This window comes from Arvicanthis niloticus, chromosome 9 (assembly GCF_011762505.2).
Source record: "Arvicanthis niloticus isolate mArvNil1 chromosome 9, mArvNil1.pat.X, whole genome shotgun sequence".
NCBI classification, from domain to species: Eukaryota; Metazoa; Chordata; class Mammalia; order Rodentia; family Muridae; genus Arvicanthis; species Arvicanthis niloticus.
This window is the reverse complement of record NC_047666.1, coordinates 21,327,281-21,347,443: the sequence shown is the minus strand read 5'-3', so window position 1 is coordinate 21,347,443 and position 20,163 is coordinate 21,327,281.

The following is a 20,163-nucleotide window of genomic DNA, read 5'->3' as shown; positions in this document are numbered from 1 at the left end:
CTGTCTGACTGATTCTATTCATTGCGAGTACTGGGCACTTTATTGAGGTCTTTTTACATCAGATGTCCTGGGGACAGGCCAGCCTAGATCTGTGGCCTTTAGGTCAAGTAACTCTGATCTGTTTGCTGCAGCTGGGTTTGGGCTAGTTCCATGGGGGCCAGACCTGGGCAGCCCCACGTGGCTCCATTGCTTAGAAGCCTCACACGTAGGTCAGTGCTTCATGCTAGTCAACTGGAAATTCATTGCCACTTTTGAACAAGAGAACTCTGCTCCATTTTCATTTCACTATTTTATTGAAGATGGTGAGCAGAGCTAAGGGCCCTTTCAGACAGTAGCTGCATCAGACAATAGGAACACCAAGGGAACTGGAGCGGATTTTGCTTGGCACCCAGAACACAAGGGCACAAGCAAAGGTCATGCATATAGCTTAGGAGATTTATCCATAAGATTATGTCTACGGATCAGGCTGTTTTGGTTTTGCATGAGTGAACATTTGTCTTTCTGTGACTGACATCTTCCAGTTCACATATTTCAGGGGTCTGCCAATGTTGTTGCAAATGATAGGAAATCTTTAATGGTGTTCCATTTTGTGAAATGTGTATCATATTTCACTCACTCGCTCATTCATTCATTCAGTCAGTCAGTCATTCACTCATTATTCTAGCTTTATTCCATGTTTTGGCTATTGAGAATAATGCTTAATTAAACATGGGAGTGTAGCTATTTCTGTGACTTATTGGTTTCATTTCGACAGTATAGTTGCTGGATCATATGAATATTTGATTTTTCAATTTCTTGAGGAACTAGAGAAGCCTAAATACAGCCCACTTACTAACTTTACATAAAATGGGCCATATTTAAAGCAATTCACTCTGTGATTATTTATGGAGGGAAGATATTGTTCCCTTCATCTTTTGGGTAGGGAATAAATTAGCACAACCAATTTGGTAGTTTTTATTTACTTAAACATACACATCTATATTACACCTGAGCATTTAGATTAGGGATATAAGTGTACGTAGAGAATGATCTCATCAAAATGTTAACATTTGTGAAAAACTTCTTACACATAAAACTAACATAAATAATACATTTACATCATCTATATGTATGCATGCATGTGTCCATTCAATAGTGTATAGAAGAATAGAAGAATATATATTAAAAATTCAAATAGTGATTGGTGGGATGATGGCAGCTTTGAAATTTTCATTGAAAAACTAATAGATAAATTGTATATGATCAGCTTGAAAGGCCAGTTACAGAAAAGGGAAGTGGTAGAAGGGATGTCTGAATAAGGGTTTAATGAAGAAAAGGGTGTAATGTCCTTCAAGACGACCTTCCAAGCCCCCAGTGACTCCCTCCCAGGAGTGACGATGGCTCACCTTAGCACTTCTGCTCCTCCTAGGAACTAAGATGGCAGGTTCCTTTCAAGTCACCCAGTGAAATCCCACCACAAATCCCACCAAAACTGGAAAATGCTTTTGAGTGATAAATCAATGGTTTTACTTGTAGGACATACTTGGCGACAGTAATTTAAAAATGCATATGGCGTATTTCTATGTAGAAAATTGTTTCATGTCATGATTTATAGTAAAAAATGGGAAATTTCCTGAAAAATTTGAAAATTTTCTGAAAGTGCAAGAAAAGTATGGTGCTAAATGATGATTTATTCAAGAAGTCACTTAAAATTCTACATTGGGGGGCGGGGCACTGGAGAGACAGCTCAGGGGTTAACAGCACTGGCTTTTTTTTTTTTTTTTTTTTTTATAAGAAGCCCTGGGTTTGGCACTCAGCATTCACATGGTGGCTAACAATTGTCTGTAATTCCAATTTCAAGGCATCTAGTTTTATCTGGTCTTTGAGGGCACTGGGCACACATATGGTGTAATACATATATACATGCAAAATATTCATACACATAAAATAACAAATAAATATTTTAGAATACCTTGTACTCAGAGAATTTCAGAATATAGTGACAGGATCAGTTTTATACAACTTTAAGCCTGTGAAACATATTCTTTTGGCTTTTTCTAGAAGTTAGAACGGTGACCCTTCAAAGATGCACACATTCTAATGTCTGAACCTACGGCCATATGATCTAACATGACAGAGGAATTATAAAAATTTAACTAAAGTTAAGGACCTTGAGATAAGTGTTTATCTCAGATTAATTGTAATCAGAAGGATTGTTTGAATGGTGGATGGGTTGTCCCACTGTGTTTAGAGAGAACAATTTCTGGATGGATGAAGAGCTGGCATGTTGATACAAGCCTGGAATCCTGGTGCTTGGGAGACAGAGGCAGCAACATCAAGAACTTAAAGACATAACTATTATGTAGTGGGCTGAAGGCTAGCCTAGACTGCATGAGCCTTGTCCCCCAAAGCTAAACTAAACCAAAGCAATAACAAAAGAGGATAGTTAGACTACAAGCCCCCAAATGTGAGTGCCCCTTAAATTCTCATAAAAACAAACAAACCAATAAAAAAAAAAAACCAAAGAGACAAAAAATATGTTCTAGAACCTCCATCAAGGGATGCAGACATGATGATATCTGGCTTGTGTTTGACTCTTGTCCTGCAGAACTGTAAGGTGATAAATTTGTGCCGTTTTAAGCTGTAGTGCTTGTGATGATTTGCCGTAACAATTGACATTCATGCTCATGAAAAGATAGGGAAGAGGAAAGGGTATGAGAAGCTGTGGAGGCTAAGAAAACAAAGGGAAGGGATCTGAGGTGCTCTGTAGATGTACCACAGTCTAGAGACCCATCTGTTATTGCTGGACTTTCATTTTGAGTGAGTGAGCTTGTTTAGTATATAACAAACCATAGTAAAAGAAGAGCAAGGGATAGAGAGACAGACAGACCAGCACATACATAAAAACATAGGTAGACAGATAGAGAGCAAAGTATCATGAAATCGCATACTCTCAAAATATCCAGTAGAACGTGACTGGGGAAGCCTTATAAAAAGCAGCCAGCTGGGGTTCTTAAAGGAAAGAGTCCTGGGTAGAGTAGTGTTGCCTTGTGTGAGACTTCAAAGGAATAGACTTGCCATAGATAATTTCAGCAAAAGAGTTGCTTACAACATGAAGCTAAAAACAACTGGGAAGCTGAGACAGCCAGCATTCAGAGTGTGGCTAAACTTCAAACTTCTCTGTTTCATTGTAGGTACCATTATATCACAGGGTAAAAGACAATTGTTTTTACCTTCTAGCTGTTCTCATGGGCACAGTGTTTTTTTTTTCTCTTGATATTCTTATGTTCTCATCTTTTTTTTCCCCACTGGGTCAGAAGGACAAGGGGTTTTAGAAGACACTTTGAGACAAATATGCTTGGAACTGAAGTGTGGCAGGGCAACCGTGCTTCTAGAGGCAGCTTTTCAGAAAGCATAATTAACTCATAACAATTTACCCAATACAACATGCATTCCATGAGTATGCAAAAATAAATGGCTAGACCATGAGTCCAGACAGATGGGAAGAGTGATGGGCTTGAAAGGTGTCTGAGAGTTAGCAAAAGACACATGGCTGGTGGGGTGCAAAATGCTCCTGGGCTGTGCTAGTGTCTTGTCCCTTAGTTTCTTCTGTCAGGACCTCAATACTTGGTAAGTCTCTCAAAAATTTATCCAACCTTGGAAGACAAAAGAGAGGAGCCCTGAAATGACTGAAGTTAAGCTCTGAATTTCCTTGATAGACTATTGATATGGAAGTTAAATGATATACTGTGTGAACTAAACGAAGAAGCATGTGCTATTGCAGAGCTGAGTTTGAGGCAATACAGAGTTGCATCTTTCAGTCACACTGGCCCATAGCTGAGATTTAACATGCTACTCCACTTTCCTAATAGCCTCAGGCAGATAAATGAAGCAAAGAGGTGTGTGAAATCTCAAGTGCAGCTCCTGGCCCTTTTTTCGACCACACAGACCTCAGCATGAATAGTACATGGGTTCTCCAAGAGACGTTCATGTAGTCAACACAATATAACTTACGTAACACTATGAGTTTATACTTCAGCTGTTGTGTAGCCATTGATGGAGTTCTAATTTGTTTGTTTGTTTACATACTTACTTTTCCTTATGTGTGCCTGCATGTGAGCAAGTGCACAGATGCTCACTGAGGAGGTCAGAGGATAACGTGCTGGAATCCATTCTCTCCTTCCACCATGTGGATCCTGTAGACAGAACTCAGGCTGTCAGTCTTGGTGACAAGCATCCTTACCTGCTGAATCATCTTGCTGGCTCCACTCTGAGATTCTTAAGAAATTTTTCATTCATCTGTAATCACTAAACAGTCCTTTAGGTGTGGACATCGTACTGACTGTATTCTGCAGACGAAGTCTTTTTTCTTAGAAATTGTCACAGGTTTAATCATCTAAGTCCTGGATGATAAAGAAATTAGACAATTGCTCTATCAATTTTCCTTAGAGGTACTCTCCTCAGAAGGGGAGTTAGTGGCCCCTCAGTAGCCTGAAGTTCATTCCCTTGTTTGCTGGTTTGTGACAGTTACAACCATTGTCATTTGCTTATTCTCAAAGGAGAAAGGACTGTAAATCTAGTGACTGACAGAAGATGATGATATGGAATGTGTTTAACTTCTGCAGGATCCTCCAATTCTCCTACTTTATAAAGTTTGATAGTGTACAACTTTAACATCTACAACTAATTGAAAATTAGAGAGGAATCCAAGATTAGTCTTTTTTTTTTTTTAGAATTGATTTTTGTAATTATAAAATGGACTCCATCAGAGCCTAGATTTGAAGTATCACATCAAGAAGAGATTTGCCTGTGATCCATCCTCCCTTCCTGAGTCATGTGAGAACTGTCAAAAAGAGAAATAACTGATTTTTGTCATCAGTGTTTGAGGGTAATATTGAGGTCATTTGGTGAGGGGAAAAAGATGGGACAAGAGGAGCAGGGACAGTCAACACTAAGGCATGGTCTTACACACTTTTTGTTAAGAGGTGAATTCTTCTGAAAGGGGTGAATAGCAACTATTTTGTTGTTTTGTTTAATCTTGCTATTCAAAATAAGGTCCTAGTATCTAATCAAGGCTAGACTTCAACTCAAGGTCTTTTTGCCTAGGCCTCCCAATGGTTGGAATTATAGGAGTATTCTACTACACCTGATTCCAAGTGATGTACACACACACACACACACACACACACACACACACACACACACACAGGCATGCACGCACGCACGCACAAGCACACACACACTCATATACATAAACTTATATACTCATGCAGACATGTACATATCCATGGGCATATCCATCCATCATCCATCCATCCAGGTACATATGTGTGCACAGGTGTACCTGTTCTCTCTCTTTCTCCTGTTCTCTCTCTCTCTCTCTCTCTCTCTCTCTCTCTCTCTCTCTCTCTCCCTCTCTCTCTCTCTCCCTCTCTCTCTCTCTCCCTCTCTCTCTCTCTCCCTCCCCCCCCGCTCTCACACACACACCATTTGCTTGTTATTCATTACGTTCTCCATTTTGGTCCACTCTGAACACTACAACAATATTGCTTTTATGTACATTTCAACTAGAGGCCATGGTCATTATGCCAGTGTTGGCGAAATAGGTTTTGTAGGCAAGTCTGATTTTAAGCCCCAGTTAATTGCACCGTTTCTTTGTATTCTGGGTTTTTAACCAGTAACTAACCTGCCTATGAACTCCTGGAATAGAGCCCATTTGTAGCCTGGAAATGTAAATACGTCCCAATTTGATTATCAGACCCACTTATTTGCAAGCATCCTTTCCTGGGCTAATTTACATGTTCATTCTTGTTAGCAGCAGATGCCCTTTAATGACCTTGATGCTGCCATTAGATTAGCCTGTTTTGCCCCAGCAGGCTACACCACCCTCAGACATTCAGCTTAGAATTAATAATCGAACATAGTAATTAGAGACCCAGAAGCGATGAAAAAGATCACAGCTAAAGTCATAGCTATTTAGTTAAGAGCAAATTCTTAAGTAGGTATTGTAGCTTGTTTCCAAGCCACCTGCCTCAGGGAGCATTCCTGTAACTGCCAAGTTCCTTCTCACCAATACTAAATGACAAAGGCAGCAATATATGTATTGTTTGGAGGGCAAACACGGACACTCAATTTGGAGAACCAGTCGGATGAAAGAGCCAGAGAGAAACACACTTACACACACACATACATGTACACAGAGACTCTGAGACATACACACCACACACACAAACATACACACATGTACACACACACACACAAACACAGATACATCCACAGACACACATAAAAACACACAAAGATACACACAGACATATAGACACATACACACACATGTACACACACAAACAGACACATTCATAGACACACATAAAAACACACAAAGATAGACATATAGACACATACACACATGTACACACACAAACACAGACACATTCACAGACACACATAAAAACACACAAAGATACACACAGACATATAGACACATACATACACATGTACATACAAACACAGACACATTCACAGACACACATAAAAACACACAAAGATACATAGACATATAGACACATACACACACATGTACACACACAGACACATTCATAGACACACATAAAACCACACAAAGATACACACAGACATATACACACACACACACAGTGGAAACAGTAACTGATGACATTTTTCAGTTGATGACTTTACTGTGTTACTGAAAATATAATAGAACAAAAATTTCCAATGTATGAAAATGGAGGTTTCCTCCAAAGCAGTTTATGGGTGAATATAATCCTAAATTTTATGAATATAGTTTCACGGTTATAAAAATATAGTGTTTAAGTAAAATAGCTTCATTAGCATAAACGATGGCTCAAAGATAATCCTTAAGAAGAGAGGCAAACAGGCTTTCTTACTCTTTCCTTGGCATCAGAATGCATGAGACCACTCTACCAGCAAAAAAGAAGCATAAGTGTTTTCTACTAGGAAATAAAAGACTCCTTGAGTGTAGTACCGCATCACTGGACTAGGGGGTCACATAGTTTTAAACGCATTTGATAAACAAACTATGGCTTCTCAATTTTGGGAGCTGATTGGATCAACTTGCATCATCCCATTGAAGCTCGTCATTGCAATGTGGTAAAGGCGACACAAGACAAACATCTGGAAACTTTACCAACTGATTCTGTCTGGTCTTACCCCAGATATCAAAGGTTTTTTTTTTTTTTTTTAATCTCTCTCTCTCTCTCTCTCTCTCTCTCTCTCTCTCTCTGTGTGTGTGTGTGTGTGTGTGTGTGTGTGAGTGTACCACTCGCACTGACACCAGAAAAGGATGCTGGATCATTCAAAGCAGTTGTGACCCACCCTGTGAGGGGGCAAGCTGGGAACTGAACTGGACTCAGGTTTGGAAGAGTAGTGAGCACTCTTAACTACTCAGCCATCTCTTTATTCCACATAGGTTGTATTTCTATTCCCATTGAAGGGTCTTTGTGTTTAATAGATCCTTAAAGCGCCATGGTATGATCTGCCCTATGGTACTGGCTCCAGTTGGTAGATTTTGCATGGGTCTCTGTGCTGCAACTCACCTAAGGCTAAAGCAGCTAATCTTAATAGCCTAAGCCCAAACATTTTCACATATGTGTGAATGTGAACAACATGACAAGGGGAACTAGAAGTTAGAGCATGTAGCTCAGTTGGGAGAGTGCTTGTCTGGCCTGCATGAAGTTCTGGGTATAGTCACCAGCACCAGGTAAGCTGGGCTTGGTAGGTACATGCTTGTGGCACCAGAACTCCAGTAGTAGAGGCAGTGATATTATAAGTTCAAGGTCATTCTCAGCTACATAGCAGCCCATAGTGAGTTCAAGGTCCGCTTGAACTACAGGAGCCTCTTTCTGGGTGGGTAGAGAGGTGAGAAAAATCTGAGCCCAGTTCTAGAAGAAGGAGAATGAATACAATCAAAATATATTGGATGAAAAATAATTTTTAAGTCAATAAGTTAAAAAAATGAAGAGAAAGAAGAGTAAAAAAGGAGGAGATATGAGAGAGCTGGATCAGGGGCCCTCAATTCAATTCAGAAGCTGTGGCTGTCATTTGTGTTTAGGGATGAGAAGAGCTTCCCAAGATTTATCCTATTTTTTATAAAGCTGCAAGAAGGGATTAAAAAAAAAACACACATTATTTTCCTAATTTATTTCCTTCAGAACAGTTCCTTTCCATGGTTTATTCTAATGTTATTAAAGTAATACCATTCATTTTTATCTCTCCTTTTTTATATATTTAAAGAAAAGAGTCCCAATACCTTGGGGATACTTGATAAATGATGTTTGTTAGAAACAGTCACGTCTGTAAGCCAGTGGATGAAGACGCAAAGACAATGCATACATGATGAGGCTTTATAAATCTTTTTCCTGAAGAGACTGAATCTCCCATTGAAGTGTTATTACCCAACACAATGAGTCTTCTCTGATCCGATTGCACAGAATTATTTTCTTTTGCTCCATTCAGTGCCACCCATTGGTCAAAGAACTTCTTATCTTTGTCAGATAAAAGCTCTAGAGAAAGTAAAGTTGATAAAAGATGTCCTATCTGGTGGGGAAAGCTGGGAATTAAGTTAGAATTTCCTAGTGTAAGTTGCTCTGACAGAGATCTGCTCGTCTCTTGTTCCTCTTGGCCTACTTACCGCTTCTCAGCAGCACTGTCAGCCATGAATAGGATTACTGGCCTTATTACTGGTGAGTCCCTTTTTAATCCATTCTGGGGTCTTTTTCCATGGGATACAATTGGGTTTCTCAGTTCAGGAAGCTTTGCAACTCATTGTCTAGTTCTTTCTGTCTTTCACACTAATTCTGTTTGTGTTCAAAATTCCTGCGTCATTTACCAAGTTCTTGTAGGGTGGGGATCAGATTTGTTATGTCCTTTCTGTTTCTTCAAGTGTCTAAGGGGAAAGATATTATACAAATTGATGGTTATTTAATAAATATTTCTTGATCTGAGTTGACCAACTGAGAATATGTCGTGTCACTTGATAGACAGGATGTTTTCCACGTTCCCACGTTAGAAAAATCTTGCCTCATTTTCTCGAATTCATCACACTTTATCCTTGTCTGTTATCTTTTGCCAGAATTTCTTTCAGCAGTCACTCAAAACTCACCTCATTTGTAGATGTCACTTTGGGCAGCTTGGCATTGGGTTGGTTAGCTTTTCATTGCCAGTGACTGAAACTTCAGAGTAAAGGAAAGCAGAGAGCCAACGCACCCTAACTCCAGGGCTCTCTGCTTTTGCAACCGTTGGCTAAGAGTGGAGTCATGATGTTGGGGCTTGGAAAGAATAGTTTTAAATGGAAGCTAAACCAAAAGAGTCACACAATTCGCTTGCTTGTCCCTTTACATGGGAAGAGCAAACTTGAGTTAGTCATTTCCCAAATTTGATGGCATGCTACTGGAATCTACCCCTTCAGTTTACACTCCCATTTTAAAGTTTGCATCTCCACTGCTCTACAAAGCCTAATGTATTGCTGTGTATACTCACGTACATGTGTGAAGCTTTGCAAACACACTATTTAACAAATACTCGTATCTTTCTTGAGTATTATGATGCTATAGTTGCACAATATTACTTTACTTTAAATTTTCCATTTAGTCAAGGTTAACTTTGAACTTCTGATCCTCCTGTCTCTGGTCCCAAGTGTTGGCATCATAGCATGTGTTACCACATGTACTTTCTCTGGCGTCTACCCACATTGCTGGGTCATCACTCCAAAACTGTTGCAGATCATTGCATGGTACCAGGAATCACTCAGCCATCACATTTCACTGACCTGTTCCCTGGATCCTGGACATCTAGGTTGCTTCCTGGTTCTCGTTTGCAAAACAACTTTTGGTGGCAACCCTGCTTACAGTCTCCTGAGATGCCTGTGAGAATTTTAAGGCAGAGCTTCAGAAGGGGGCTTGCTAATTTAGATGAAGGAAGTAATGTACATGACTGAGTGTTTTACTTTCTGAATGACAGTGCATATTCACCTTTCCATTGTCTACACAGGAGTCTTTCATTTTGCCACACTTCTGCAACATTTGTGAATTATCTAGTTTTAGATTATCGATCACCTCAAAACACTGTGACTTAAAACAGCAATGTCTGGGATCTCACAGCTTCTGTGTCAGGAGTCTGGAGTGCTTCTGGTTGAAGCCTTGTCTAAGTTGGAGTGGCATACAGACCGAGGCTATGGGCTCATCTGTAGGCTCCATTAAGAGAGGACTCACTTCAAGTACACTCATGTGGCTACTGGTAAGATTTTGCTTTCATGGGCTGTTGGACAGAGGGCCTTAATTCCTTACTGGCAATTGACTGGTGGCCTCTTTTAGTTTCTTGCCATATAGGTGGTTCCCTAGAGAGCTGGCAGTATGGCAATTAACATCCATTCTAGCACACAATTGAGAAAGTTGGGGAGGGGGGTGTCAAATGAGACAGAAAACACTTTCTTCTTTTTTTTCAAGATTTTATTTGTTTTAATTTTGTGTGTGAATGAATGTTGTACCTGCATGGATGTCTCTGGATGTCTCTGCATCATATGCATGTAGTACCCACAGAGGCCAGAGAAGTGTATTGGATGCCTGGAAATGGAGTGAGAGATGGCTGTGAGCACCTTTGTGAGTGCTGGGAATCAAAGCTATGTAGGTCCTCTGCAAGATCAGCCCATGCTCTTAACCACTGGGCCATCTCTCCAGGCCCAGAGGCTACTTTGTCATTTGATATTTCTAGTGCCATCTTCTGCTTTTTCCTATTACGCTTGGCAAAGGCAAGTCAGTTGACTCAAAGTCCCTATCTCCTTATCCTCAATGGAGCCATTAGGAGCATCGTGCACAGCATTTACTGAAGCGATTTTAGAGTGAGGCAGCCTAGAATCTACATCCCAGCTCTGTCTCTGTTTCACTTTCTGATCCCAGGCAAGTTATCTATTTTTTTTTAAACCAAACTCAATCTTCTTGTCAATAAGTTAGTATTATAAATCTACAACATATGATTACTCTTGAAAATTCAACAAAAGGAAGTATAGAATTACTTAGTACACTGCATATGGCAGAAAGGATATTGTTTGAGTCAGATGTTCTGATGTTATTTAATGACAGCCTGTCTTTTGCTGAGATTTACATTGAGGATACAGTGGTAAAGACGCTCTATCTTGAGGTGCCTTTTTTGCAGAAGTGGAGATGGATGGGAGTAAGAAGACAGTATAATTTTAGAGACTAACCTATAGATTACTTGTCATGGGCATCCAAGCCTGCCTAGGGGACAGTCACAAAGGAAGGTTGTTACATTGTCACCGCAAGATCAATAGACAGCATGTGTTCTATTAGAAGGTACAGACGGAGTGTGAGTTTGAGTTAGGAGAAAAAAAACGAAGCATGAAATAATCTTTATTTAAAACAACGGCAACAATGAGATTGGAGAAATGGCTCAGCATGTGTGAGCACTTGCTTTCACATTAGTGACCTTTCTGTTGCTGTGATAAAACACTAGGAACAGGGCCACTTACAGAAGAAAGGTTTTCTTTGGGTTTATGGTTCCACAACATTAGGTGGAGTGGAGAACTTAAATTTACTCTCATGGATCAGATAATAAGAACCCTTAGTTCCTCGGGATTAATTTACTTACTTAAATACTACAAGCATGAGAGCAGACAAAGCAAATTTTTTTTCCCTGCATAGTACGTGCATCACAAATGGAGGTCGCTACTCAGCACAGAGTACAGGAGGTGAAGTCCATACAAGACATGCTTTTGACTTGCATTTAGGAAGCAGGGAGAACCTGGTGCCACACATCAGTGGATCCGGCCCCTGACAAGGGATCTCTCCACGAACTGTGTTTGCATCATGCTGCCATCCGTCAAGTCTGATCAATTGACTGCCTTCAATGGCAGCGCTGCCAGCCTGGTGCTTTACTGCCATGCATTATTCAACTCAACAGAAAGGACAAAGCCAGCTCTGTTAGCTACTGCCTGAGGGCATGTGGAGTCAGAGGGGAGATGCCTATTTAGGATTGTGTTTCTGTGTGAGAGTAGAGAAAGGAGACTACCCATAAGCACTTGCCACTACAATCTAGTTAGTAAAATATATATACACTCACAGGAGTGCTCAGGGGTTATTTCTTAGGGTACCAGAATTTTCTAGAAAAATAATCAGTGTACACACAATGTGATTTCACTTCATCTTTGTGCAATATTTATACTCAAATGAAACCTATTTCTGGGTTAAGTGTATGCCCCATTGAGCCACCATTTGAGCTGTGGGGGAAAACATGTGGGGAATGTTGGGCTGCCTCAAAAAAACCCAAGGCATCCCATTGGAAAGTTCAGTTTTTGACAGTGAGTTAAACAGATAGTTGATATTTCCCTGAAGTTACCATCAAGCATCTGTGACCTGTTCCTTTTTGAACATTATGACAAAGATCAACTGACCAGCTGTGTTTTACACAACAGCTATATTTTCGTCATAACTTCGGGTGACAGGGCAAACTAAGAGCCCTTATTTATAAGGGCACACATTCCAGTCATGACGAGTTTGACCAATACGATACTGTTGAAGAATTAAATTTATACATTTTGGGGAAACACATAGCACATTTGAGTTTGTGTGTGTGTGTGTGTGCGTGCTTGCAGGTGCACAGGTGCACATAACACCATGTTAGTTATTTATGTATTTAGCTATGTACATATTACTGTGATAAAATAACTTGATATGAGGAGCTTAAGACAGAAAGACTTTCTTTTGGTTCGGGGTTTCAGGAAGATAGACTTGATAATGATGTGAAAGACCAGTGGCAGGAGCAGGAGACTGACCACACCTTATCTACATTCAGGAAGTAGAGAGTGAACAGGTTGTGAGGCTCAGCTGTAAAGCCACAGAGGCCTTCTCCATCATCCCACTTCCTCCAGCAGAAGTTCCACCTCCTAAAGGCTTCCAGCACGGTCCTAGAGGGTACCACCCACTGGGAACCATGTGCCCAAGCATATGAGTTTGTGGGAGACATTTCACATTTAAATGACAACGCGTGCATGCACACACACACACACACACACACACACACGAAAGAGAAGAAAGGAGAAAGTGAAAGATTTTGTTTTTTTTTATTGTAAAAATTTAACTTCTATTTAAAGCTCTAAAATAAACTAACATTTTCTTGAATTTCTGAAGCATGTCCGGCAGCTGCCCTCTTTTCAACTGTGAGTTAGAAAGTTTATGATAGTCCACGACGCTAAAACACAGTTTTCTTATTAGAAAATGAATTTTCACTGAAAATATCTTAGAAATCAGGAATTATCAAAACAAAGATATTGTCAAAAATAATTAGCATTGATATTTTGTGCATATGATTGTTAGTCTTTCTCTGTATCAACAAATGAGTTTATGTTGCTTAATGAAATTCTTTTATAATGTTATCAAATACATAATAAACGCAAAACAGAATGAACTCATGCTGTTTTGTACATCTTTTGTCATTTAAAAAGAAAATAATGAAACATAATTGTTACTAATATTAACAAAACATTTATTTATTTATTTACTTATTTACTTATTTTTTAGTGTGTGTGTGTGTGTGTGTGTACGTAAACAAGACAACTTGTAAAAATTTGTTTTTCCTCGTATCATGTGGATGGATAGGTACTGGGGATAGGTACTGCCAACTCAGGTTGGCAGGATTGGCTGCAAGCACCTTTAGCTCAGTAAGCTAATTCTTGCTGAGCCTAAATAATGTTTAATCATCTCCATAGAGATAGTCTTATATGTATATGATATATACTTTTGTTTTCTTTTTGATAAAATGGTATTGATTGTAACTGAATTCATTTTGGGGGAGCATGCCACTGCTTGTTTATTTAGCTTTCACCGTACATGTGCAGACTTTCACATTCCAAAGTACTCCTCTATATACTTTTCTGGTTATTTCTAATGATTTGATCTAGATTTTCAAATCTGTATTATTAATTGAGTCACCTCTACTATGTGTGCTTAACACGTGATGTTCCTATTAGATTTTGCATTTTAAAGGTAAACTTGGCAGGCTCTCATTATCATCCTAGTCAGTTTGATTACCATAGAAACTGTTGTGAAAGTTGGAGGGAAATTTCCTCTCCACTCATCATTCTTTTTGGAAGAAGTCAAGGCTTTTCATTCTATTGTAATGATCTCAACCAGTCTGGGTGAGCAACTTAAGAGTGACAGAGACTGGGCAATTGCTCTGCTCCATTATTTTTAGTCTTATGATAAAATTAAAACTCTAGTCTTGTGGACATTTCCACACCTCACTTCACATCAGTGTTAGTCTCCCATAGGCTCCTGAGCTCACTGTGTCTGTCTCTGATGCAGCTCTTGCCTCTGCACTAAGAACTGTAGCCTGTTGGGTACAGTCTCCCTCCCTCTGGAACATTCCGGGGTTCCCTGCTGTTCTTAAGGAAGTCTTATCATTTTTCCAGGTCTGAGGTTTAAAAGCCACTGCTCAGTGCCACTTTCTGAAATCTTTCAGCAGTGGCTGAGTTAGTCTCCCAGCCAAACTCCTTTGGATCAGCCCCTGGTCAACCTCCTAAACTCTGGGGGCAGGGTGGATTTAAGTCAGATTTACAGTTTGTTAGCCTTTTGACCCTGGGCCAAATGTTTAATGTACTTCAGGCTTTCTATCTGTGAAAGTCGGAATAAAAGTAATACTGGGTAAAGTGACAGTTGGGACAGAATTGAGTTTGTGTGCCATGGTGTGTGTGTGTGTGTGTGTGTGTGTGTGTCCCCCACAGTGAACATGTGGAACTTAGCAAGAGCAGGTTCTATTCTTCTACCATGTGGATTCTTGGAAATGGTCTCATATTATCCCTCAAGCTACATTACGCACTGAATCATCTCTCCAGCCACGGTTGTCATGCTTTTATCTTAAACATTTTAATTTCTGTAACAGTGATTTACAGGAATGATTATTTCATGTCTATTCCCTCCACTAAACCACAAGTTTTAAGTGGCTCTGGGTTTTCTCATTACTGTACCATTCATGGTCCCTAGCTCAGGGGTGTGGAGGTATTTACTAAATAAAGGGATATTTATTTACTCATCATTGTCTTTATGCTTGTATTCCTTCAGACTTCAAAAATGATTTGCATTTATTTATTTGTTTGTGTGTGTATATGTGTGTGTATGTGTGTGTCTATGTGTGTATGTGTGTGTTTGTGTGTGTGTGTGCATGCTTCTGCGTGTGTCTGTGTGAGTATGTGCACGTGACTACAGTGCCCGTAGAGGCCAGACAAGGGCATTGTATGCCTCGGAACCGGAGTTTCAGGTGCTTGTGAGCTGCCTCATGTGGGTTCTGAGAACCGAACTCTTGATACCCTGGAAGAGCAACAAGTGCTCTTAACAACCGAGGTTCCAGCCCTCCTTCACGCTTTAACAGTCTTATAAACTTTGCCAAAGCTTTCCAGGTGACATTTCCCTCTCATTTAATAGGCAAAATTTAAATCTCTGACAATTTTATCTCTCCTTTAATGACACAGTTTAAGACTGTGTTCCAGTGTCACCAGACACCTGCTTTTATTGCACAGGGATTGGTTTAGCACAACGAAGTGATTTTATTGTGTGATCTTTTGCTGTGATGAGGTTTTTTTCTTTCCTCTCAGTCCTTACCTTGAATTCTCATTACTCTGTCTTATGGCGTATACTGAATGGATGGGGAAAGAAGAGGAACTCCAGATTTAGCCCCAAGCATCGTGGTACTTCAGTTCCCCTTATTGCCAGGTGTTCTGGTCAAACTGCTAGATGTGTTTGTGTTTTTGAACATTTTTCTTCATGGCACATATAATATCTGTGACACACTCAGCTTCTGGAAATGCTCACAATGCATCTTGCCACATCCCATTATGAGAAATGTTCAATGGAGCAAATAAATAACTATACATGGGACAGGGCCGACTTTGCTATAGTTCACGGAGGAGACAGCAAGTTGATGAGGGTCTAACACTGCTGTGAAGGTAAGCTGGTCTGTGGGTCAGTGGTTCTCAACCTGAGGGTTGTGACCCTTTTAAGAGTTGCATGCTACATATCCCGCATAGCAGATATTTACATTATGATTCATAACAGTAGCAAATTGCAGTTATGAAGTAGCAACAACAACAACAAAATCTTTATGTGGGGAGTTACCACAACATGAACAAGTGTATTAGGCACTATACACAGCAGTAGGAAGATTGAGAACCACTGCTCTGGGTGGGCATGGGGAGCTGTCGTAGCCGATCTGACTTTCTCACAAGAAACTTGGGCAAGAAATTGTCAACAGGAGACAGTCCCAGCTTCAGCTTTCTCTGAGCTTAACTTCCACCCAAGGCATCATTATCTAGAGTTTCAGTCCATGGTTCCATGAAGCCCATCTAGACACAGCTTGTGTCTTGTCCCTTCATCTGAGCCTAGATTTTATTAAAACTTATTATATTGTTATTTATTTTTATTTTAATATGCATGCATGCATTTGTGTTTGATGCATGCTTGCCACGATATACTTGTGGAGGTCAGATGATGACCTGTTGAGGACAGATTCTCTCCTTTTACCATGTACATCCCAAGATTTGAACTCAGGCCATTAGGCTTGGCAGCAAATGCTTTTTACCAGATGATCCTTGTCACCAGACCTGAACTTAGAAGATTGCAGTGAGCAAACTCAAACAGAAACTTGTCTCAATTCAACACAGTATCAAACTAACTATTTTGTTTGTTTTTAAAATGTGTGTGTGTGTGGGGGGGTGTATAAGCATGTGTGTACAGGTATATATGCTTACGTACATAAATGTTGAATTTCAACAAGGATGTCAAAAGTTCAGTTCTGTCACTCTCTTATGGCCCCAAGACATGGCTTGATTTATACTAGTGAGCAGCAAGCTTCAGTGGCCTTCATGTGTCTACTCTTCTTGGCACTGTAAACACAAGTGTACCTGTGGCCATACCTAGGTGTATAGGTGAGTAATGGGAATCTGAACTCAGGTCTTCATGTTCACACAGCAAACACTCTGATCCACCAAGTCATTTTTTCAAATTTATATTGGAACAATGAACAAAATTAGGGAAATCTGAGTTGGAGAAATGACTCAGCAACTAGGAACACTTGTTATTCTTCTAGACAAACCTCCATTTTCAGTTCCCAGCATCCACATCAGATAGCTCACAACTACCTGTAACTTCAGCTCTCCAGGGGATCCTTCACATCCTTCCGGCATCTGTGGTAGCCTGCGCATACACAGATACATACATATATGCAGAAATTAAAAAAATTATAAAAATAAATGGAATTGCATTTTAAAAGGAGGGAAACAGAAGCTAAAGAAAGCTTAGCTCAAACCAATGCCCGCCAGTCCCCGAGCCTTCTTCTCAGGAAGCCATATTTGCCCTGTAAGCTACAAAATGGAATTAGGGAAATGCTTAATTTACTTTGTCAATGGCGTATACTTGGCATTTTAAACAGCAGAATGCCATTAGGAGGAGGAAAGAAGAATACCGAAGACTTCATTGGAGTGTATAATCCCTCTCCACCCCATCCATTATGTTGATGTTATTTTCTCTTAAATAAGTCAGGATGGTAATGTCCTGATGGGATGAAATGCTGAAATGAACCATCACTGGGCTTGTTGAAGTTCCCGAATCCTTATCTGGGCATAGAGTAAATTCTCCTGCCCTCTTAAGGCAAATGATATTTCATCTCCTTAGTAACAGCCATAGCTCATTTCCAGATCATTTGGTGTCCATGTATAGAGAGGCTGGTGAGAGGGAAGGGCTCAACCCCACTGGGAAGTTTCCAACTAACCATGCTACTACACCCTGCAGAATATCTGAAGGTAGACATCTAAAGACAACAGAAATTGATTTTGTTATTTTGAGGCTGGAAATCAGATATCAAGATGTTCCTGGGGCAATGAGCCATCTGAAGGATGTTGGGGATCATTTCCTGCCGCTTCCTTGCTTTTGATGCTTGGCCTAGATCTTTGGTGGTCTTGGCTTGTGGACACATCCTTCTTAATTTTGCCTTGGTAGGTAGTCACACAATAGTCTCTTGGGTAAGGAAAATCTTTGTCTTTACATGTCTGTGTGTGTTCCTGTGTGTTTTTCATGTAGACTTCAATCTGCCTGAGGATGAGTTGGGGCTCACACAGATGTCATTACATCTTAATGGACTCTCATTCTAAATGTGATCACAGTCACAGGTGTTAGATATCAGGCCTTCCATTTAAATATCATATTTGCAGGTACACACACACACACACACACACACACACACACAGAGTTATATATATGGAAATCAGAGGACAACTTCAGATGTCCTTCCTCAAATGTTATTGACCCTTTATATTTTATTTTATCAAGACACATCCTCTCACTGGCCTAGAACTCACCAAGCATGCTAGACCAACTGCCTGTTTTTGCATCTCTAGAGTTGTTATTACAAACTCTTGGCAACATGTGCAGGCATTTCACACATGGGTTCTTGGACTCAAACTCACATCATCCCACTTGCAAGCAAGCACTTAACTGACAGAATTGACTCCTCAGGCCTCTCTCTGGGTTTTTATGTCCTTTGATCTCCCCAAGCCTTCTGCCTCCACCTATCTTTGTTTTTATTCTCTGAGTTAAGTGTTTTAGAGTCTGTAAATATGAGGACCAGAGGGTTCTTGCCTTTGTGGCGTATCTCACTTAGCGTGGTGTTTTCTAGGTTCAGCTATAGCATGATAAATGGCTGAGTTTCCTCCTGTTTTTACCATGAAGAATAGTATTCTACTATCTGTATATTCCTAAATCTCTTTATCCATCCCTTTACTGATGGATACTTAAATTTCAATTTCTTGGCTGTTGTTGCTGGTGCTGCATAAACATAAATCTGTAGATCTCTCTCTCTCTCTCTCTCTTTCTCCCACTCATGCACTGACTTCCTTTTCTTTGGATATATAACCAGAAGTGGGGTTGCTGACATAAATTTTCCATTTCTTAATACTTTTTTATAGGGATGTTTTTCTGTTTTCCATCACAGATAAACTGACTCACCTTCCCACCAACAGTCTAAATTTCCCTTTATTCCACCCTTTTTTTAAAATTGATAATATCTATTCTAAGTAGAGGGAGTGGTAGCTCAGTGTGGGTTTGGGTAATAATTTCCTGATGATGACTGGTGTTGAACATGCTTTCAGGAACTCGTTTGCCATTTGTCAGTCTCACTTTGAGATACGTCTACCTAGGTGCATTGTCCATCTTCATCAAATTAATTATTTTCTTGAATTGTTTATGTTCCTAATAAATTCTGGCTATTTGCCTCTGTAAGGGGTGTGGTTCTGGGGATATATCTCTACTCACTAGTCTGCAGCAGTCTTCAGGATGCCATCCTATAGAGCATTTGCTTTTATTATACAGGTGTTCTGCTAGATTCCATTGAGTGTTTGTCATTCCAAATAGTCCCCAACACATGGTACTGCATCTCTCTTCTCAGCAACATGTTGAAAATGTCTTCTAACTTTTCTTAGATTTGTAGGGCTCTAAGTTACTCCCAAATCAGGTTCAGTGAAGACTTAATCTCATTATATTGGGCGAATAGTTAAGTTTCTACTTCTACTCAATAAAACCTCAGTGCTACATTTGGGTTCCCAATGACTTAACCATACATATGTCCAGATATAGTGACCACTGTTCATTGCATGATAGACTCTTGCATCTTAACCTAAATCCATCACATGCTGTGACATTTGGGACTCACTTAGCTCTACTATTTCGTTCAGGGAGTCACCTCTGATGGTGAAGGGTATTTTATAGCAGGCAGGTATCATCTTAATATCTATTTTCCCAATGGAGAGAGTAAAACTGTTTTCTAAGCTGATTAGAAAGGATTAATTTACCACCCCAGGGCCTCTCTGTCAATAACCATGGCTTAGGACATGGCAGAATTCTATTCAATAAGGAAGCTCCTTTGACATATTGTTGGGCACAAATTCTGATCGCCTTTCTTTGGACAATAAATACTAGTCCTTTTATGATGTGCTGTGCTGCTATGGAAAGAGTAAAATGCCTTGGGGACATCAACAGCTCTCAGGATTGAGGAGCCAATGTTTTCTCGGTTGCATAATTTAATCCATCATATTGTCATTGACATGGAATTCTTGCCATCTAGTTCCTGTTGGGCAAAATATTTGTTTTG